Source organism: Oryctolagus cuniculus, chromosome 12 (assembly GCF_964237555.1).
Source record: "Oryctolagus cuniculus chromosome 12, mOryCun1.1, whole genome shotgun sequence".
Lineage (NCBI taxonomy): Eukaryota > Metazoa > Chordata > Mammalia > Lagomorpha > Leporidae > Oryctolagus > Oryctolagus cuniculus.
In genome coordinates, this window is record NC_091443.1 from 16,466,774 (window position 1) to 16,491,269 (window position 24,496).

The window sequence follows — 24,496 nt, forward strand, 5'->3', positions numbered from 1 at the left end:
GAACCCGGCGCCCATATGGGATGCCAGCGCTGCAGGCAGAGGATTAATCAAGTGAACCACGGCACCAGTCCCACAATATACAGATTCAATGTAATCCCTATTAAAAGTCCACAAGGATTTTTCACAAGAAGCTAAAAAACATTGTTGTGTTTTTTTGTTTTTTGTTTTTTTACCCCAGAAACCTTTTATTTAGGGAATACAAGCTTTATGCATTTTATAAATACAACTTTAGGAACATCGTGATTCTTCCCACCATACCCGCCCTCCCACCCTGCTTCCTCTTCCCTCTCCTATTCCCATTCTTATTTTTTACTAAGATGTATTTTCAGTTAACTTTATACACATATGATTTATGCTATACTAAGTAAGGCATTCAACAAATAGTATTAAAAAAATACCTGACAAACCTGTTCCTCAACAGTGGAGACCAGGGTGGTTCAGTCATTGCATATATAAGTATCAGTTTAACTTCTGTAAGTTACCTTTTAGGTGTTCTATTAGTTATCACAGGTCGAAGAGAACATAGGTATTTGTCCTTTGGAGACTGGCTTATTTACATAACCCAAATGCCCAAAGTAGCCATGATAAAGAAAAATGAAGTTGTAGCATCACACTTTCTGATTCAAGTTATATGACAGTGTTATAATAATAAAAACACAAGATACTGGCATAAAAACAGAAACATAAACCAACAGAAATTAATAGCCCAAAAGTAAATCTGCACATACATGGTCAACTGATCTTCAGCAAAGATGCTAGAGCAATGGGCAAAAATAATCTTTGCAATAAGTGGTTTGGGGACATTTACACACAAAAGGATTAATTTAGACTCTTATACCACCTACAAAAATTATCTCAAAATGGATTAAAATCTCAAATTTAAGACCTGAAACTGTGAAACTACCAGAATAAAACAGGAAAATTTTTTTTACATTAGTTCATGCAATGGTATTTAGGATTTATCTTCAAAATCACTAACAACAAAAGCAAGAGTTTACATGTGAGGATCTATAAACCTTTTAAAAAGCATCCACACAGAAAAAGACAATCTCAGTGGATGAAGAGACAACCTATGGAACTGGAGAATATATCACAAAATAAAAACAAACATTAGACAAGGGGTTAATCTCCATAATATGTAAGGAACTCAAACAGTTCAATAGCAAGGAACCAAATAAGCCAGTTAAAAAAAGAAGACATAAGATAGCCTACAGATATATGGAAAAAATGCCAATATCACACTAATCATCAGAGATGCAAATCAAACTCACAGTGAGATATCAACTCATACCTGTTACAATGACTATTTTCAACACAACAAAAGAAAGTAAGTGTTGACAAGAATGTGCAGAAAACAAAAAATTTTTTTTTGACAGGCAGAGTGGACAGTGAGAGAGAGTGAGAGAGAGAGAAAGGTCTTCCTTTTGCCATTGGTTCACCCTCCAATGGCCGCCGCAGCCAGCTCGCTGCGGCTGGCGCACTGTGCTGATCCAATGGCAGGAGCCAGGTGCTTCTCCTGGTCTCCCATGGGGTGCAGGGCCCAAGGACTTGGGCCATCCTCCACTGCACTCCCTGGCCACAGCAGAGAGCTGGCCTGGAAGAGGGGCAACCAGGACAGAATCCGGCGCCCCGACCGGGACTAGAACCCGGTGTGCCGGCGCCGCAAGGTGGAGGATTAGCCTAGTGAGCCGTGGCGCTGGCCTAGAAAACAAAACTTTTAGTAGGAGTGAACATTGGTACAACCTTGATGGAGAACAATGGGGAATTTCCTGAAAGTGTTCAAGATTGTGCTACCATATGAACAAGATGTCACATTTTTGGGTATGCATATATAAAGCAAATGTAATTTTGATGTTGAAGAGCCATCTACATGCACATGTTTACTGTAGCACTATCCACAAAATAACTGAAGGGTCTGTCAACAGTTGAAAGGGTAAAGAAAATTTTAGTATAAATACACAGAGGAGAGACTCATGCACACATAATGCAATGTACATTCATCCTTTCTTTTTTTTCTTTCTTTCTTTTTTTTACAGGCAGAGTTAGACAGTGAGAGAGACGGAGAGAAAAGTCTTCTTTTTCCATTGGTTCACCCCCCAAGTGGCCACTATGGCCTGCGCGTTGCGGCTGGCGCACTGCGCCAATCTGAAGCCAAGAGCCAGGTGCCTCCCCCTGGTCTCCCATGTGGATGCAGGGCCCAAAGACCTGGGCCATCCTCCACTGCACTCCCAGGCCACAGCAGAGAGCTGGACTGGAAGAGGAGCAACCAGGACAGAATCCGGCACCCCAACTGGGACTAGAACCTGGGGTGCTGGCGCCGCAGGTGTAGGATTAGCCTAGTGAGTCATGGCGCTGGCCCATTCATCCTTTCAAAAGCAGGAGATCTTGTCATTTTCAACAGAGATGAGCCTAGATGACATTATGCTAAGTGAAATAAGCCAGGCACAGGAAACCATATACCTACTTGTTCTCATTCTTCTGTGGAGACTAAAAATGTCAGACTCATAGAAGCAAAAAAAAAATGGTCATTGCTAAGGGCTGAGAAATGTGGGAAATGTGGAACTATTTATCAAATAGTACAAATCTGCAATTACAAAGTGAGTGAGTTATGGAGATCTAATGTATGGCAGAGTGACTATGGTCAATAGTACTGTATTGTTATTTGAAATTTGTAAAGACGGTAGTTCTTTAAGTATTCTTGCCACCAAAAAAAGTAACTACAGAAAGTAGAGGACAAGTTGATTAGCTTGATTATGGGGACCATTTAATCATTTAGTGATGTATACATATATAAAGATGTAAAGTTGTATACCTTAAATATATACAGCTTTGGGTGTCAATTATGCCTAAGTGAATTTGGAAAAATATTAAAATATTTGTTATTCAAATATCCAAGAAAAGACTAACTAAATAGATGCTGAGATTAAAGTATAGTTATTTATTTATCTCAGTAGCATTTGAAATCTCACAGAATCCCTCAGACAATCTTAAAGGCATGATGGCAATGATTATTCTCAAACTATCCCTGCTCTTCTTTGTCCCATTGACTTCCACTGTACTTACTTTTCCCACAGTCTGCCCTCTGCTTCTTGAATATATCTATGTGGTTCTCTATATATTTGTGTCTTTCTTTTTCAAAGATTGTTTTATTTATTTGAAAGGCAGAGCTACAGAGAGGCAAAGGGGGATGGTGGCAGGGAGACAGAGAGACAGAGAGAGAGAGGTCTTCCATCTGCTGGTTCACTCCCCAGTTGGCCATAACAGCTGGAGCTGCACCCATCCTGTTCTAGGAGCCAGAAGCTTCTTCCAGGTCTGCTACATGGGTGCAGGGACCCATAGCAGAGAGCTGGATTGGAAGTGGAGCGGCTGGGGCTAGAACCGGCTCCCATATGGGATGCCGGCACTGCATGCAAAGGATTCACCTACTGTGCCACTGCATCGGCCCCCATGATTGTGTCTTATGCAAAGTTTATGTAAGATGTTCGTTTTACAGAGGTAATTCCCACACTGAAGAGGCCACATAGAAGTTCAGAGCAAAAAAAAATTGGGGGTCAATTTGACATTGTATCCTTTCTTATGTGACTCTAGTGTGTCTTTCTTGAAGACACATCTTTTACTAGGCCTTTAATGTTTTTACAAGAACCATATAAAATTTCCTTCAGTAGTTCAGAGAAATGGAACAGGTGTGATATAACATTTTATAATCTTTCCTGTATCTGCACAGAAATGGGAGAAATACCGTGCTGCTTCATAGGCGTCTGGCTTATCTAGACATTCACAAGGCATTCCTGAGAGTTTTTATAGTAGATATCCAAATACAGAAAAGTTGAGTAATGAATTTCTAATTAACTACTTTCAAAATTAGAGAATCTATGGGAGGATAATTGATCACGTTGGTGATAACAGTGTTAGTATTTTCCAAGCAGAGCAAACAACATGATCCAATTGCCCAAGGTGCTTTAGCTCAGTAATGACCACACCACGAAAACACCTAATGTAACGTACCTCTTTTACACTAGAAGAATTCAGTAAACCACACATCATATTCTGTTGTTTCACTACCTACAGTTCACAGGCCACAGGAGCACAGTGGCTGTTTGTACCAAGATGTGTGCTACATACCTGTGTTTCACTCCTTGGCAAGTCATCCTGGTCCACATTACGATGGTGCCCAGTGTTGTCTCTTGTAAAGAATCCTTAGTACCAATACATACTTATGTTGACAAAGTGGAAAATTTCAAGCAATAGTCCTACAGAAAGCAATAATAAGCTCACCACTTGTATACTGATTCTTGCATAAGCCATAATTCCAGGAATGATACATGGCCATTATTAATCTTTTCTCTCTCCCTTTATGCAGTTAGCTCTAAGTGCATTCTCTTTGACTGCAGTAAACACAGGCATCATTCCATTGACTGTGGCATCTTAAGACAGTTCGGTAAACATTTTCCATTATCATTTTAATAATGCTCTTCCTAAGACCTGAAACAGTCTAAAGATAATTTTCTTTTCACTGAAGCCACTTTCTCTTAACAGAATCCTAAATTTGTCAGGTCTCCTGAGGTGACAGAATGTGGAGCTACTGATAAACAGTCCAAGTAGCTAAATCAATTTAAGCATCTACAAAGCATTCTTCAGTCATTAGACCTCCTTCTGTTTAATCTACTACTTGTTCATGTGGTGCATTTCTGTGTATGTGCATGGTGTTTTCATGCAGTGTGTGGTGTGTGAGCATATGTGGAGTATAAGTGTGTCAGTGTGTGTGATTTGTGTGTATATAAATTCTACATGCATGTGTTATTTAGTTTGTGTGTGTGTTTGTCTTTGTTGTGGTGTGTCGCTATAACACATGCCTTTGTGGTTCATTGTGTAAGTGTGTGCATGGTTTGCGTGTGCAGTGTGGGTGTATCTGTGTGTGTGGTACATCTGTGTGGTGTAGGTGTGCCTGTGTTCCTATGTGTGTGGACTGTAGAGTGTATGTGATATGAGTGTGTGTATATATATCTGTGAAGGTGTAGTGTGTGTGTGTGTGTGTGTGTGTAATGGGCATGTCATGTGAGTGTGTGTGTTGTGTGATGATAGAGTGTCTGTGTATGTGAGTGATCTGTGTGTGAGTGTGTGTGTCTCTGTGTGGTGCGCATATTTGTTTTCTATGTGGCATGAGTATCAAGTGTGAGGGTTGTATGTGAGTGGTGTTTGTATGCAACATATGAATGATTTGAGTGGGTGTGTGGTATGTGTGTGGTATGTGAATATGCCTGTGTGGTATAGATGGGGTGAGAGTATCTTGTGGTGTGTACATGTCACTGTGCCTATGTGGTGTGGGTATATAAATGTGGAGTATAAATGGTATGTATGTGCAGAGTCTGTGTTTTGTGAGTGTGTCTATGGTGTGTGAGGTGGCGCATGATTATATGTGAACAGTGTAATGTGCAGAGTGTGTGTGGTACACTTGGGTCAGTCACAACGAGACATCTGACTGGACTAGAAGTGACTGTAAAGCTGTAGAACTGCCCTACAAGTTCCTACAAGTATACACTGTGCAAGGTCATTGGAGTAGTGATAAGAAAGGGCCTTAGTCCATTTGTGTTGCTATAACAGAATACTATAGTCTGGTCAATTTACAAAGCAAATAGATTATTCTTCACAATTCTGTAGGCTAGAGAGTCCAATATCAAGGTGCTGGCTCCAGGAGGGGCTGGGGGGAGATCTTCTTTCCGTGTCATGCCATGAATGAAGGCCAGAGGATGAGAGAGGGTAAAAGACACAAATCACAGTGTCTAGCCCTTTTATAATCAGCAATTAATCCACTTATGAGGGAAGAACCCTCATCAGCCAACCACTTCCCATTAGGCCCTACCTTCCTACACTGTTGGATTGGAGATTAAGTCTCTAACACATGCTTTTTGGTAGACAAAATAAAACTATAGAAGGATGTTTTGACTTTTAAATTGCATCCCATAGGAAGGAAGCTTGGAAGACATTTTCACTAACTATTCACTAGGTCATAGGCTATCATCTGGAGTTTGGGCTTTAGCCTTCCCAGAAATATCATGTTCAATCTATTGGTAGTACAATGGCTGCCTGTTCTGTGTGTCCACGTTCACCTCCATCTTTGTTCACTAACAACCTCTTTGGCCACATTTCTGTCAGGATAAGCACTAGTTTAATGAAGCCACAGGGTCAGGTGTTAAATAAAGAAAGGCTTATGCCAGTCAGAGGAGGGGCTACAATTAGATACGGGCATTTTCTCTGACTTATATGTAAGGGTGCTTAACCAGGATTAATTCATTGGCCTGCTTAAATTGAGAATAGACTGCCCCCCGCAAGTCTGCAGCTTTGGGCCAGCATACACTCCTGATTTAGTCTTGTATACTTTGATGGGTCTTTGTTTTCTTGGTCAGTGGTAAAAGCAGTGCCTTATTCTTTCTCTGCCTGTGGTGACAATGGTTCTAAGGAAAAGAGTGCTTTTGTCAAAGTACCTGTGCGATAATTCCCAGATAGAGTTAGGAAACTCAAGTTTTATTCTTTTTTTTTAACTGCAATATTTTCATCACTCCAGATCATTACCCAAAGTTTCCAGAGTCCAGGGTTTTGGAGCTCTCTCATGGGATGTTGTTGGTGCAGCAGTAGGGCCTCATGACAGTGTCCGCCTTTGCTCCCTTAGCATGAGCTGCATGACAGTGAAGGAACAATCCCTACGCCCTTACCCTAGGTTCTTTACCCTTGATCTCTCACCCAGTTTCAGTACCCATCTCTAAGTGCTCCATGCTGGGTCCAGGCAGCATTTCCATGGAAAGCAAATGCAGATCATTACAAGTCCACTAGACATCAGCTTTTAGGAGAAGCATCTCTTATTTTTCAGCTACATGACAGAAAAATGACATTGCTCCATCCTCATGAAACTGATTGCCACTCATATTGTTTATCTTTATAACATAACCTAAGGGAAGGAAACATAAGGGCATTTATTAACAGTGTTTTGTGACTGGTGATACGTATTTGACTAGCCAATTCTTACCTTGATTGAAATAGTCAAAATGACTTAATGTAATACAACTGTGGTTACTGGGAATGTAATCATCTTTCCCTGAAATTGTATCCCCATTCATATGCTCATCAAGTCTGGAGAGGCAATCCACAGCTGCCTTATGATTTGAAGAAATGCAAGCTCAATCTCATTATCAGGCTGAGAAGCAATCAATGCCTGGTGGCTCCATTGGATCAGAGATCTGATGACAGTAAAATGTGCCTCCTAGGGAAGACCCTGTGAGCTAAGCCCAGCTCAGTTTCTTCTTATGTCTCTCATAAAAGGAGCCCAGAGCATGCAGGCTTATTTGCCAGAGGTAATTTTTTATGTGAGCTAAAGAAATGCAAATTACTGCAAGTCACCTACAACAGAGGAGCTACTGATGACAGTATAATCTGTTCAGACTCTTAGCTGAGCTCATGGATCATATGGCACCAGGCATGTTAGAGTAGCTTGCTAGGAGGATGCAGTCCAGAAGCCTTTGATTGTCTTTGTCCTGTCCCCTTGCATGTGTCTGCCCTTCTTCATTGGCTCTAATGTTCCAAACTCCACTCTTTTCGTGTGTTATCTGCAAAATCTTCCTACATCCCCTCCTTTCCTTTTTGCTCTAACTTTTCTCAAAATTATTTATACTTTGACTAATTTTCATGCACTACTAGTAGAATATAAATTAGTACAGCCATTATGGAAAACAGTATGGAGATTCTTTAAAGACCTAGAAATAGAACTAGCATACAATCCAGCACTCTCACTATTATGTATTTCTTCAAAGGAAATGAAATCAGTACGTCAAAGAGACAGCTATATTCCCATGCTTTTTGCAGCATGAGTCATACTAGCCAAGATATGCAATCAACTTAAGTGTACATTGACAGATGAATGGATAAGTGTAGTATATATGCACAATGAAATGGTATTCCTCCATAACAAAGAAAGAAATCCTGAGGGTTGGCATTGTGGTACAGCTGGTTAAGCTGATGCTTAGGATACCTGCATCATACATTTGAGTGCCTGGATTGAGTCCCATTTGCGCTTCCCATCCAGCTTCCTGCAAATGCATCTGGGAGGCAGCAGATGATGTCCCATGTACTTGAATCACTAACACCCACAGGAGGGGCCTGGCCTAGCTCCAGCTGTTACATGCATTTGAAGAGTGAACTAACAGATGGGATTCTCTCTCTCTCTCTCTCTCTCTCTCTCTCTCTCTCAATCTCTCAGTCTCTCTGTCACTCTGCCTTTTAAATAAATGAACTTAAAAAAAAATAAAGAAATCTGGCCATTTGCAGCATAATGGAAGAAACCAGAGAATATTGGATTAAGTTAAATAATCCAAGCTCAGAAAGACAAATACTACAAATTCTCACTTATGTGTTAAGTAAATTGATCTCGAAGAAGTAGAGAATAGAGTAGTAGTTATCAGAGCACAGGATGGATATGGGAGTAGTGGAGAGAGAATGGTTAATATATAGGAATAATATCTCATGTTCTATAGAACAATAGGATAACAATTTCAGAAAGGATAGTAGAAAGAATTTTTAACTGAAAACTTTTATTTAATAAATATAAATTTCAAAAGTACAACTTTTAGATTATAGTAGCTTTTTCCCCACATAACCTCCCTCCTACCCGCAAACCATCCCATCTCCTACTCCCTCTCCCATCCCATTCTTCACTAAGATTCATTTTTAATTAGCTTTATATACAACTCAGATGAGTTGATCTTTACTGAGTAAAGATTTCAACAGTTTGCACCCACACAGACACACAAAGTATAAAGTACTGTTTGAAGATTGGTCTTACTGTTAATTCTCATAGTACAACAATTAAGGTCAGAGGTCCTACATGGGAGCAAGTACATAGTGACTCCTGTTGTTGGTTTAACAATTGACACTCTTATTTATGACGTCAGTAATCACCTGAGGCTCTTGTCATGAGCTGCCAAGGTTATGGAAGCCTCTTGAGTTCACAAACTCTGACCTTATTTAGACAAAGTCATAGTCAAAATGGAAGTTCTCTCCTCCCTTCAGAGAAAGGTACCTCCTTCTTTGATGGCCCTTCTAGTAGAAAGAATTTTTAATGTTCTCAATGTAAATAAATGATAAATGTTTGAGGTGATGAACATGTCACTTTGCCTTTATCTTATCAGGACACATTGTATACATATATCACAATATCACACTGCCTCCCATAAATAGGTTCAATAATATATGTGAATTAAATAGTTACAAATTTATTTAAAAGTAGTAAAAAAATGCCTCCCCTTCAGCACACATTCATGAACCTAAAAAGCTGGCAGTTTCTCGCCTGCTATCTTATCAATGAGATGCCTTAGAGGACTACTGTCTTTCAGAAATGGTGTTCTTCTGGTGAAAAAGGGAACCTTCACAGGGTTGATCACCACACAGTAGGAGGTTGTTATCCTGTGCCCCCATCCCACATCCAACATCTGCTGAGTTCCTAGATTATAAACTGAATGCATATAACTTGTGTTCCATGGACAGCCAGCACACCTCATGAGATATAGGTGCCAATTTGAGAATTTCCAAAAAAGAAAGAAACTTTTTTCTCAAGGGAATCATTATCCAAATTATGTCATCCTCGACATGGTCAAAAAGCAGCTGGAAAACAGCATTGTGCCTATAGATAACTTTAAAAATCTGATAGAAATATTGACTCATTGTATCAAAGAAAACCTGCTCCACCATGGCTATTTAAGCACTGTTCATAATAGCCAAAACATGGAATCAACCGTTGGATGAATGGATAAGGAAAATGTGGTCTACATATACAATAGAATACTCTTAAGCCATAGAATAGAATGGAGTCCTCTAACTTGTAGCCAAATGGATGGAACTGGAGACACCATGTTAACAGAAATAAGTCAAACAAAGAAATATAAATGTTGTATGCCCCCTGACAAGTGGGAGCAAAAAGAAGAAGAAAAATACTCACAATGGTAATTACTAGAGACTGAGATAAAAAGGAACAGTGGGAGTTTGGATCAAAAACAATAGAAGCTGGCTGTGGTCCATTAATAGTGACAAATATACTAATATGAGGTGTTATTAATAGGGAAAGCTGGGGTAGGGTATACAAGAATTCTTTGTATTATTTCACAATTTTTGTTTGGTAAATATAAAATTATTCCAAAATGAAAACTTTATTTGAAAACAAATCTGGTAAGTGGAAATATAACATTAAATGTTCTTCCTCTAATAAAATAAACAAAGCTTCCATAGCCTTGGAAACTCATGACTGGTGCATAGGGAGATTACTGATGCCATAAACAGGAGTGTCAATTTGTAAAGTCAGCAACAGGAGTCACTGTGCACTTACTCTTCATGTAGGATCTCTGTCCTTAATGTGCTGTACATTGAGATTTAATGCTATAACGAGTACTCAAACAGTATTTTTCACTTTGTGTTTCTATGTGGGTGCAAACTGTTGAAATCTTTACTTAATGTATACTAAACTGATCTTCTGTATATATAGAAAATTGAAAATGAATCTTGATATGAATGGAAGGGGAGAGAGAGTGGGAAAGGGGAGGGCTGCATGTGGGAGGGAAGTCATTGGGGTAGGGGGAAGCCATTGTAATCCATAAGCTGTACTTTGGAAATCTATATTCATTAAATAAAAGTTAAAAAAAAGAAACATCAAATTATACACTTGAATAGGGTAGTTATACTTATGTTAATTAAATTTCAATGAACCTATGTTAAGGTATTTTAAAATAAAATAAAAAGCTGGAAAATTGCAATTAGTAGAGTAAATTTTGAACAATCTGACAGAGTTTCAACACTGAGTAATGGATGGCCCTTTGCAATTTCATAGAAAATGCAAAGAAAATACTTCTGTGTAACTTAATTTTTCAGACTGATATAAAGTTCCCTGTTTCAGTTCTGAGTTTTTCTCTCTAATTTCTCACTATCAAGTGCACTTTTTTATTGTTCAAAAAATGAATCTTGCATACTTTTGCATTAACTTCTCATTGGTCATTTCTGATTCTATGGAAGTGAAAGAAGGATGAGCATGGCTTGCTGACTCATGGGAGCCCACAAGCCTCTGAATAAGGACCCATTTATGGCAGTGAACTCCATCACTGTGGTGTCATTACTCAGAGACCAACTAGGACCTCTGACATCACAGATTCATTCATGATGTTTGAGTTCACCTAACCCTTCAACTTTGCATAAATTTAGATATTACAGGAGTATTATAATTACAAGCATATCAATATATTACAATTACTAATATTTTAGGCAATCACAACATTACAGTATTTTAAGACTGACACTTTTGTTATGAGGTGCATTCTGCAATGAATCACAGAGTGCCCAAAGTACAGTAAAATTGGTTCCATTCCTTCTGTTGGCATCTATATTCCCAACTCAAAGCTGAATCACAGTTAGCAATTTTCTTTTTCCTATACATTTATCTTTAACTTTTATTCATTTATTTTAATTTATTTGAAGGAGGAAAGGAGGGAGAGAGGGGGACAAGTAGGGAGAGAGAAAGAGAAATCTTCCATGTACTGGTTAACTTCCTAAACAGATACTTGCAGCAGCCAGAGCTGAGCTAGCCTGAAACCAGAAACTCAATCCAGGTCCCCTACATGGGTGGCAGGGACCCAAGTACTTGAGAAGTCACCCATGTCTGCCTAGGGTGCACATTAGCAGAAGCAGAGTGCAGACTCAAAACGCAGGTATTCTAACTTGGGATATGGCATCCCAAGCAGCATCTTCACTGCTGCACCGAATGCCCGTCCCTTTCCATGCATTTATCTTTGCTCAGGCAAATACACACACACACACACACACACACACATACATACATACACACATACACACAATACACACACATACACACATATACACACATACACATACACACATACATACACATACACACATGCACACATACATACACATAAATACACACAATACACACATACATACAAAACACACATACACACATGCACACACATACACACATACATACACACATACACACACATACACACATACATACACACATACATACATACACACAATACACACACACATATATACACATACACATACACACATACACATACATACACACAATACACACATACACACATGCACACACATATACACATACACACACATACATACATACACACATACACACACATATACACACATGCACATACACACACATACACACACGTGCACGTGCGTGTGCATATACATTTGTTTTCACTGTTAACTCGTCATACCATCTGGATCCTGCATTCTATAAAATACTGTTGGCCTCCTTCCAATTCACTACACATCGTACCACTTCATTCTTTTTAATGGTTGCATTGTAATAAAAAATATGGGTGGAGCATAATTTCTTTCACTTCTTAAGCCGTTTAAAAATCGCATGGCAAAAAACATTTCTGTGGCTGTATTTTCTTTTTACTTTATTACTCTAGGCTTTTTTTGGAACCATATTTCTTATGAATACTTCACAAATCAACATTTAGGGACATTTGATATTTTTACAAATAGTATCATATTTGATTACATGACTTTTATGACAGGTTGAAGATCCCTTTTCCAAAGTGGTTGGGACGAGGAGTGTTGCAGATTTTGCCTTTTTTTCAGATTTTGTAATATTTGCATGTAAATAATGAGATATCTTGGGGAGGGGACCCAAGTCTAAATAAAAAACTTATTAATGTTTCATGTATGCTTTTTGCATATAGCCTGAAGGTAATTTTATGCAATGTTTTAAACAATTTTGTACATGAAACAGAGCTTCAAAATGTGAGGTTTTCCTGTTGCAGTATCACGCTGGCATTCAAAAGTTTCAGATTTAGGACCATTGCAAGTTTTGTGTTTTCAGATCCTGTGGTAGTGCCAAAAACTCTGTCAAAGATTTTTTTTAGCCACTTTTGTCAACACTGGAGTGTTAAAGCTTTCTATGTGTGCATTTATTTTATTTGAGAAACCAATTGGCTCACCAAGAATTATTATTCTAAAAAGGATAAAAAAGAAGTCAAATATAAAGGGGAATATAATGACTGAATAATTATTTTCACTTACAGAGCAAAGCATGGCAAATTAATCCAGTAGTGTTTGAACTCAGGATGCTGGTTACGATTTGAGTAAGGGAATGATTAAAATGGTTCCTTGAGAATACTGGGCCCACCCTGCAGTGTTCTGGGCCATGCCAGAGCAGTCAGCGGCATTAGGGGTCAGATGTTGATTCTTGCAAGGGGAAGGAGTTGAGTAGGAAGACAGAGAGGCCCATAAATGCCATCAGGAACACTGCCCTAAGAAGGCAAGGCAGCAGGGCTAGCAGTTAGGACTGTGGCTATCAGTGAAATGGGGTTGTGACTGGTGGTGGCAGGAGAGGCCCCTGCTCTTGAGAATGGCAGTTATGTTGTTGAAAGTAAAGATTTTGGTTGCCCTTAGGATGAGGGGCCAGGGATGATGAGAATTTGGGGGTGGATGTTTGAAATGTAAGTTTGAAGATGACACTTGAGATGCTCACATTTTACACTGGACTGCCTGGGTATAAGTTTCAGCTGCATTTTTGAATCCAGCTTCCTCTACTGTACAACCTGGGAGGTAAGGTTGTAATGGTAATAGGTCAAATGGGTGGGTCCCTGCCTCTCTCTCATGGGAGACTTGGATTAAGTCTCAGTTCCATTCTTTAGTCTGACCCAGCACTGGACAGTGTGGGCTTTGAGGGAGTGAACCAGTGGAAGAGAGATGTCTATCTCTGCTTCTTTGTCTCTTTTTGTCCTTAAAAATAAACAAGTAATTTAAAAAAAATCCTAATGAAAACAGCTCATCCAGAATTCAAATTGTGTGGAGATTTCTGTATAATTATCTGTGTTATTTGCTGCTTTAATTGGACGGGGGTCTTTATCTTCACAGTTAGCCAAGGGCAAATGACTGTGAAGATGAAAGCTTAAGCCCCCGGCCCTCTTTTTCTTAGGTTTTTTTTTTTTTTTTTTTTTTTGGACAGGCAGTGTGGATGGTGAGAGAGAGAGACAGAGAGAAAGGTCTTTCTTTACCATTGGTTCACCCCACAGTGGCCACTGTGACCAGCGCACCGTGCTGATTTGAAGCCAGGAGCCAGGTGCTTCTCCTGGTCTCCTATGTGGGTGCAGGACCCAAGCACTTGGGCCATCCTCCACTGCACTCCCTGGCCAAAGCAGAGAGCTGGACTGGAAGAGGAACAACCAGGACAGAAACCAGTGCCCCGTCTGGGACTAGAACCCGGGGTGCTGGCGCCGCAGGCGGAGGATTAGCCTATTGAGCCGCAGCGCCGGCCCCCTGGCCCCTCTTTTGTAATGCCTACTTCCAAGACCCTTGGAGAAGACTTACTAAAATTTGCAAAAGTGGGGCTGATGCTGTGGCATAGCAAGCTAAGCCTCTGCCTGGAATACTGGCATCCCATATGAATGCTGGTTTGTGTCCTGGGTGCTCCTCTTCTGACCCAGCTTTCTCTATGGTCTGGGAAGGCCATATTAGAGGATGATCCAAGTGGTTGGGTCCCTGCATCTGCGTGGGAGACCTGGAGGAAGCTCCTGGCTCCCGGCTTCAAATCTGTCCAGCTCTGAAGTTGGGGCCATTTGGGGAGTGAACCAGCATATGGAAGACCTCTCTCTCTCTCTGTCTCTTCCTCTCTCTCTCTATAACTCTGCCTCTCAAATAAATAAATAAAAATCTTTAGAGAAAAATTTGCAAAAGTAACATATTTAAATCTTACTGGGTCACCACCCCTGCTATTTTTCTTGTTGCATTCTGGGTACTTTTCCTTGTGAGAGTGCAGTATGTGACTGTGGCCATGTTTAGGGTACATACAGCAAGAGAAGTTGAGTTGGGATCTCCCACAGGGGTCAGTGACGTCTGTGACTCACACCTGTGCTGTCTCCCTGAGACCTGGAGCTGAGTCCATGCCCTAACTCTGAAGTGCTCTTTGGAGTTGCTGTGGGAAGCATTGCTCCTTAGAAGCAATGTGCAGAGAAATGAAGTGAAAAGGCTTGGGAAATAGCAGAGAGCTCTTCTGCTGGTCCTGAAACAACAGGTGTTCACTACATTATCCACACTTCCCTTTCCTGCCCCTCCACTCAGGGAGTAGGCTCAATTACAATGGGGTCATCAAAAATATAAGACCTCCCATCCACTGGTTCTCTCCCCCAATTCTCAGGAGCAGGAACTCAAAGCCACATGGGAGGCAGGGATCTAACTGCTTAAGCCATCTCCTGCTGCTCCCTGGCTCTGCATTAGCAGGAAGTTGGAATTGAGAGAAGAGCCAGGATTCAAACACAAGCACTCTAATATGGGACGCAAGCATCTTCACTGCTGCACAAAATGCCCATATCTTTTTATTGTTGAGGTATAAAAGTTCTTTATAGGCCAGCGCTGCGGCTCAGTAGGCTAATCCTCTGCCTTGCAGTGCCAGCTCACGGGGTTCTAGTCCCGGTTGGGGCTCCGGATTCTGTCCCGGTTGCCCCTCTTCCAGGCCAGCTCTCTGCTGTGGCCCGGGAGTGCAGTGGAGGATGGCCCAAGTGCTTGGGCCCTGCACCCCATGGGAGACCAGGAGAAGCACCTGGCTCCTGGCTTCAGATCAGTGCGATGCACCAGCTGCAGCGCGCCAGCCACAACGGCCATTGTGGGGTGAACCAATGGCAAAAGGAAGACCTTTATCTCTGTCTCTCTCTCTCATCGTCCACTCTGCCTGTCAAAAAAAAAAAAGTTTTTTATATATTCCGGATTCAAATTTATTATCAGATACATGATTTAAAAATATTTTCTCCTGTTCTATTTCAGCACTCACTTGAATTTTTAAGTTAATTTTTTCAAATTTTATGAGTTATTAAAATTGTCTAATTCTAATAATCTCAAATCAATCTATAGGAAATTCTAATGAAAGAGGAACCAGGAACCACCATCCCATCCCCCAACACAGACACACACACACACACACACACACACATACTCATTCCTACGTATGGGGCATCCTGGACTCACTCAGCAAGAGCAATCAGAGGGTGTCCTCTCATTGACTTGGAGGAGGTGATAGCCACTTCCTGTTGCTGCATTAGCACCTGCCCGACCAGCTGAGCACATATTCTTTTGGTGGCATCAAGGATCAAAGATATATTTCTGAGAACTACTAAAGAAAATATTATATAATCACATCTAGACCTGCATTTTCCTAATTTTAAAGCCAAAGACCCTGAAAAATAACACAAAAATAAGCATAAACAAAGAGGTCCCTGGTTGATTATAATTTTCCCACCAATTTGGCTGCTGTTCCTCAAGGGAAATGCAATTTGAAAAGCTTGACTTTGTGCCAATAAATGCCCCACAGTGCAACATTTACCCATGGATGTTCTTTGCTTGTGTAAAAGACACAGTTACCAACATTTAAAAGTCAGCATATTTTATATAGCATTCTGTATTTCTACTTTTTGAACTCAAAGGATTTGGTAATTTGGGACAGATTCTTAGAGGAGGACCACTGATTTGAGTAGGGCAATGTGTCCAAGTCACTGTTGCCCTTAGCTCTTCATTCAGGTTCACCCTGTGACTTCTTTCATTTATCCTTACTGTTCCTAATTGCACTGAATTTGCAAATTCATCCCTAGATGATGGCTTTCTATGTTCAAACTGAGTCTCTCTGGGAAGCACAATTTCTATTCCAGTACTAAAGTACATTGAAAATTACAAAAATAATAATTACCATACATTTGAATCTTTCATTTTTTATAAATATTATGGGTTCTCAAACTGCGTATGATGCCTCTGATGGATTCTTATTCATTCTGCTAGATTTCACTGAAAAATGTTGGATATGGCCCACTAAACTGATTCCAAGGACCCATTGTTTCAGAAATTCTGTTTTAGGCAACCTCACCCTATTTCAAAAAATAAGGCTTCAGGAAATGGAGTTACTGGTCTATAGTCTAGAAACCAAGTAAACAGTGTGCTGAGGTTAAATAACAATCAATAGGCTCGAATTCAAGAGTTCTCCCTAAATAATAAAGAAGCATTGAACGCTTGACAACATTGGGTTGAAAAATCTCTGAATGAAGAATTTTAAGGAAGAATCTGCATTATTTTAAAGACCAAGTAAAGGGTTTTATGACTTGGCAGTAGATTTCACAATAGTCAGTAAATCACACAATATTCAGTAGACTCCAGAATATGTCATAATTTGGGGGTTTTCCTATCCTGATAGTGGTATATTTGCCATTGGTACTTCCCTGAGCCACTCCTAAGCTCTGATGAATTTGTGTGACATAAATATTGGGAAAAATAATTTTCCATAGCATCAGGAAAAATTGTTATACTTCAACACCAGTGCAAACAAGAAATTGATCACAATTACCAAAGCAGAATTTATTTTTTTCTTACATAGAAACAAAAGTGAATCTGGAATAGCTTTATGATGCATCTATTAATCAAAGCTCTGCTCAGTTCCCTGTAAATATTTCTCAAAATAGGTCAAATGCAACAGAGAAGGAAGCTACCTCCTAACTCTCATCATTCAAAACAAAGATCACTTTTCTCTAGAGAAACAACAGTACACAGTGTAATCCTTCTCTATTGCCACTGCCTCTTGACCTATTGTATCCTCAACTGTAAGTGTATGGAGAGGAGGAACACAGGGGAGAGTAAGGGAGGGTGTTGTCACAAAGTAATTATGTTGACAGTGGCATAACTGCTGCCCAGGAATCCTTTACCGCTCTCCCCCCTTAACAGCCAATGCCTGAGAACCCATAAAAGGAAAGCTACCCAGAGAGCCTATCCTAGAGGGTGAAGAACTTTTCAATGTACTATTTTGAGTAACGGATATACTTTTATATCCTTGACAGCACTTTAAAAACTAAAGTGAACGATAACTCTGCAATCACCATGGCCTGGAACACTGCAAAGTCTTTTATATGTCTTAGCTCAAGCTGTTAGAACAAAATTCCATAAACTAGGTGCTTAAACAACCAACATTTTTTTCTCATAGTTCTAGAGACTAGGAAATCCTACCTCCTAGGTGTCTGCTGATCCACTGTCTGGCAAAGGCTTTCTTTGCAGTCTGTAGTTGGCCACCTTCTTACTATGTCTTAGCATGGCAGAGAGACCATCTTTTTTAGATCTGCTTTTATGAGGCACTAATTCTATCGTGAAGGTTGCAGCCTAAATGCATAATTCCCTCCCAAAGCTCCATCACCTAATCCCAAGCCCTGGGGAGTAGGACTTCAACATATATGTAGGTGGAGGGGGAAGGCACAAACCTTCTGTCCATAACATGCAGCTATGTGTAGTCTTTGATACTGTTATAGTATTAATAAATAGGAGTCCCTTCCACATTCTCCACAATTCACAGAAAAAAAGAAACCTGAGATCAAGAAAGGGTTTCCATTACTGAACAGGGTCAGAGTCTTGTAGTGTGCAAGTAAATGGCAGCATCTTGATCCAGAGTCTAGAAGTGAGGGTGCTGTTGTTTTGGGCAAGAACATATAATTTTATTTTGGTAAACTTTTTGGATTTCAAGCAGCTATTCTGTTGGCTTAAACGTAGGCATTAGGTTTACTTTTAAACAGGTAGAAGAGTGCCATGAAATCCCAAATGCCAATTACTCGGCACACATTTTTGCTATTTTGGTTTCATGTATTTCCACTAACATTTGTTAAAGAATACTTTAAAGTAAATATTAGACATTACATGGATTCTCCTGAGAATACTGCATTAGATACCTCTAGCAGATGCATGCCTTTGTTAATCCAATATCTTCCTACACAAAGAAAGTTAATATGGATTCTTCAGTATAGAAAAGTCAATCAACTGATGTGCAATTCCTCCAGTTCTCTTTTTAACAGTTGACTTATTTGAATCAGTGTCAGTCAAAGTCTACATATTGCATGTGTTTGACATTTCTCCTTTAATCAATAATAATTCCTTCTGTTCATGCAGAATCTGGGCCTTTTTCCTGTCAAGTTTCACACATATTCATTTGGCTGATCATATCCTCATGGTGTTTCACTGTCAGACCTATTTACTGTAAAGTGGTAGTTAACTCTCGTGCCTTGGTTAGCTTCAGGTTCAATTCTTTTGACAAGAACACTTCATAGGCAGCCTTGCTGATTCTGACTGCTCACAAGGATTGGAATGTAATGTCTGATTGTGCTGCATTAGTGATGGTAAGAAAGATCATTCTTGGGTTATTAACAGGCTGCTGCTGGTGTCTCAGATCCATCAGAGGCTGTGATGTGACTATATTTTCATTATATTATTTCTCTTTGATTTGTTAGTGTTTGTTCCATTAAAACAAAAATAAACAAGCCAAAAAACTTTACCACATCTATATTTATTTAGCCTGAAATGCAGCTCATAGAGGCAGGAAAGACAGAGAAAATGCTTAATTCCTTCTCTTTATTTATCATGTTTTGATGCAATTTGTTGGTGTCCAGCATCTTCCAGTCCTTTCTTTTATCAGAAGAGATCTTGAGGGGCCAATATTGTGGTGTATTGGATGAAGCTGTCACCTGCAATGCTGGCAACCCATATGGATGCCAGTTTGAGTCCCAGCTACTCCACTTCTGATCCAGCTGCCTGCTAATGCACCTGGGAAAACAGCAGGAGATGACCCAAGTCCTTGGGCACCTGGAGACCTGGATGAATCTCTTGGCTGCTGGCTCCTGGCTTTGACCTGGCCCAGCCTTGGCCTTTGTGACCATTTGGGGAATGAACCAGTGGATAGACAAAATTGATGTTTGTCCATCTCTCTGTCTCTCTCATCCAAGTACTAACCGGGTCCTACCATGCTTAGCTTACAAGATCAAATAACATCAGGTGTGTTCAGGGTGGTATGGCCGTAGATTGTCTCTCTCTCTCTTTCTCCTCCTTCAACTCCTCCTCCTTCTCCTCTCTTCGTAACTCTGCCTTTCAAATAAATCAATAAATCTTTGAAAAAAAGAGAACTTGAGTTTTTTTAATAACCAGTTTAGAATCCATTTTTATTTCTCTATGAACTGTTTATTCAGATTTATCTATTTCCCTTTACCAGTGGATTTTTGGTCTTGTATTTTCTCATGCTTTCATGTTTATAAAACTTATTGATATAATCAGTCCTTTTCCAATGATATATTATCTATGTTTTCTCCCAATTTATTTTATTTTTAATTTACTCATAGAATATTGTATTGCTCTACTGTCTTTTAAATCATCTTTTTTATGTTGGAAACTTTACAAATGTATGTTTAATTTCTTCTGGATTTTGACTCATTGTTAGAATTTTTTTTAACATCCATAGTTATGCATAATTGTGTTCAGTAAAGAGTCTTTCTGGTTAAAAAAAATGAGAAAAACTAATCCCTAGTTGATCTTCTCCTGGACAAGCTGGCTTGAGAGTTCTTATGAATAAAATTTATAATCAACTTGTCTAGAAATATCTTTTAAATATGAGCTTATGGGGTGTTGTTAACAAATGTATACTGCATCTTATAAAATGGCATTTGCCTTCTAAGAAGAGGAACAGAGTAGAGATAATATTTATAAATTCTTCTCTTTGTTTCCTGCATAATTTCCATTAAGTCATAATGTAGAATATAATGTAAATTAAAATGTTACCTCAAAAAATTCATGTGGAATCACAAGAGACACAGAATAGCTAAAGCAATCCTAAACAATAAAAACAAAGTTAGGGGCATCAAAATGACAAATTTCAAGACATATTACAGGGCAGTTATAATCAAAGCAGCCTGATACTGGCACAAGAAGAGACATGTGAACCAATTGAACAGATTAGAGACCTCCAAAATTAACCCATGCAGCTTCAACCAATTAATCTTTGACAAATGAGCTAAAATCACTCCCTAGAGAAAGGAGAGTCTCTTCAAAAATGGTGGTGGGAAAATTGCACTTGATCTTAGCCAAAAGGCTGAGAAGCGATGGTGGTGGGAAAATTGGATCTCTGCCTACAAAAGTATGAAACAAGACCCCTACCTTATACCTTATAAAAAAATCAACTCACAGTGGATCAGGGATCTAAACCTAAGATCTGAAATCATCAAATTACTAGAGGAAAAAAGAGAAAACACTGCAAGCATGGGCATAGGCAAGGACTTCTTGGGTAAGACCCCATAATCATAGGCAATAAAGGCAAAAATAGACAGATGGGAATAACAGATAACCCAAAGTTAAGAAGCTTCTACACGGCAAAAGAAACACTCAACAAAGAGGCAACTGACAGAATGGGAGAAAGCATTTGCAAACTATTTATCTAATAAAGAATTAATATCCAGAACATACAGGAAGTACAACAACAAACAGTCCAGTTAAGAAATGGGCTAATGATATGAATAGGCATTTTTCAAAGGATAAAATACAAATGGTCAACAAACACATGAAAAATGCTGAGGATCACTAGCCATCAGGGAAATGCAAATAAAACCACAATGAGGTTTCACCTCACCCCAGTTAGAATGGCTATCATCCAAAAGCCAAAAAATAACAAATGCTGATGAGGATGTGAGGGAAAGGTACCCTAATCCACTGTTTGTAGGGATGTAAACTAGGACAACCATTATGGAGGACAGTATAGAGATTCCTCAGAAATCTGAAAATAGATATACCCTATGACCCAGCCATCCAAGTCTTTGGGATTTACGTGAAAGAAATGAAATCAGCATATGAAAGAGTTATCTGCACTCCTATGTTTATAACAGATCAGCTCACAAGAGCTAAGGTATGGAATAAACCCAGGTATTCATCAACAGAATGACTGGATAAAGAAATTGTGGCTTATATATATGATGGAAAACTACTCAGCTGTAAAAAAATAAAATGAAATCCTGTCTTTTGCAACAAAATTGATCCAATTGGAGACCACTATCCTTAATGAAGTAAATCAGTCCCAAAAGGCAAATACCATATGTTTTCCCTGACTTGTGGAAACTAATATACAGAGTGAAGAAAAAAGGAATGTAAATGAGTGAAATTGAGATTTTGAGATGATTATTGTGTATAGACCTTGTCTATACTCCTGAGAAACAGTGGTTGTTCTATTTGTTGAATTCCATACTTATTGGAGGGTTAAGCTTGTGATTATAAAGCAAATTGAAGTGTGTCAAAGCAAAAACTAAAAGAAAAATGACAGGAAGTAGGAGGGAGAGTGGCAGCAAGATAGGGAGGGTTGCAGGGCCTTTGCTGTAGCCCAGTGGATTAAAGCCCTGGCCTGAAGCACCAGCATCACATATAGGTGCTATTTCGAGTCCCAGCTGCTCCTCTTCCTATCCAGCTCTCTGCTATGGCCTGGGATAGCAGTAGAAGATGGCCCAAGTCCCTTTGCCCCTGTCCCGCATGGGAGACCCAGAAGAAGCTCCTGGCTCCTAGCTTCAGATCAGCACAGCTTTGGCCATTGCAGCCAATTGGGGAGTGAACCAATGGATGGAAGACCTCTCTCTCTGTCTCTATCTCTTTCTCTGTAACTCTGTCTTCAAATAAATAAAATAAAAAAAATAAATTTTAAAAAAGGAACACTGCTTCCTCAAGTCAGCTTTGAAAAAAAATGATAGGGAGGGTTCTTAGAATGTATCATTATGTTCTTAAAACTGTATATGTGAAATACATGAAATCTATTCCTTTTATATAAATAAAACTTTTTAAAATACTGAGTAAAATATTAAATTGAAAAAGATAGGCAAATGGATTCTGCTAATTGACATTTTATGTGAGACTCTGCATCAATATTTGCAAGTGAGATTGCTTTTATTTTTGCATTCATAATCAGGTCATGTATCATAATCACTACATAAAAATATAACTAAGTAGTTTTCTTCCATTTTCTATTCCCTCTTGACTGGTTGAAATAGAACCAACAGTATCTTCGATTATTAAAGATTTGCTATAATTCCCTGTATACTCAGGTGAGCCTGGTGCTTTCTCACATGAGCCCTGTTGGGGCAACCTCCTATTCCATAGAGCTTAAGATGTTTTGAAAAGAAAATCTGAGACTATGGAAAAAAGAAGGGACTACTCTTGTCTTTGAGAATTAGAATTTCTAGAGTAAAATCTTTTACCAGAGAAAATACTATGTAACTGTGAAATAGTGTTTGTTAAGTCTAATTATGCTGGAAAAAGGTAACTTACCTTCATGACAGATTTTTACCAGTCACTGGAATTATAAAGTCAAGTCCACAAATCATTTATATTTTACTTAATAAACTATTTTTTGAAAGAATTATTATTTATTTTATTTGAAAATCAGAGTTACAAAGAGAGAGAAGGAGAGGCAGAGAGCCAGAGAGGGAAGTCTTCCATCTGCTGATTCACTCCCCAATTGGCAGCAATGGCCGGAGCTGCACTGATCCAAAGACAGAAGCCAAGAGCCTCTTCCGGGTCTCCCATGTGGGTGCAGGGACCCAAGGACTTGCGCCATCTTCTACTGCTTTCCCAAGCCATAATAGAGAGCTGGGTTGGAAGTGGAGCAGCCGGGACTCGAACCAGCGCCCATATGGGATGACGGCACTGCAGCAGGCAGCTTTACCCACTATGCCACAGCAACAGATCCAATAAATAAACTGTTTAACATAATAAACTATTTGCCAAGTTTATATTTTTCTTCTTTTGCCTCTACAGTTTTTTTTTTGTATTTCAGAATTATCTAATAAAAATGATTCTCATGTTTTTATCATAGGCAACTAAAACAAGTCAATTAAGAAATAAATACAATTTATCAAGCTTCCAACAATCTATTATTATGGCTATAATGGTGATTTCTCTGGAATACTGTGTTATATATTACAGATAAATAATTTAAGTGTTATCTCATGATGTATATGAGAGAACTGATGATTAAAAACAATATACCTTCATTTTAGGAATAACCTTTGCTGATGCAAAAGCTTCATTTTTCTTACCATGGGCATTTTTATCTTTAGAAAATTGACATCAAGTAGTATTTTTAAATATCATGCACACACACATGCACACACACACCTGATAGTCAACTAGAAAGACTCTTCGCCAAATAACTTCAGAAAGGCGAATAAATTAAAAATAAAAATAAAACCATAAAATAATTATAATTAAATTAAATATATGTATAGGAGGATACTTAAGGAAATATTACTTAAACATACTAAAGATAAATATAGAAATGAATGATGGGTTTGATATAAAAATGTTAAAATTTGATATGTCAAATATACAACAAAAGGGACAGGAAGCAAGTGGGAATGGGAGACCTTTTCTAATGATTAAAATTTACCTACAAAAAGCTGCCGTGCCTCTCCAAGGACTTTGGAAGCAAGGACTCGGCTGTTCTGGCTGTGTTAGCTTCCCATCATATCCATCTCTGCTCCAAAGCATTTGCTTCCTTGACTTGGGAGTTCATCACTGGTTGTGCCTTTCAAGAGTAAGAGAAATGTTTGCTTCAATAGCCCCACAAAGGACAAAGAAGTTTATATCAAGACTG

The 24,496-nt window shown here is 39.1% G+C and overlaps 1 protein-coding gene across 1 annotated transcript in view; it reads left to right on the forward strand.

Moving 5' to 3' along the window:
• Positions 1 to 24,496, forward strand: part of GABRG3 (gamma-aminobutyric acid type A receptor subunit gamma3) — a 666,707-nt gene that overhangs the window by 561,254 nt on the left and 80,957 nt on the right. The gene's annotated exons all lie outside the window — the stretch shown is intronic.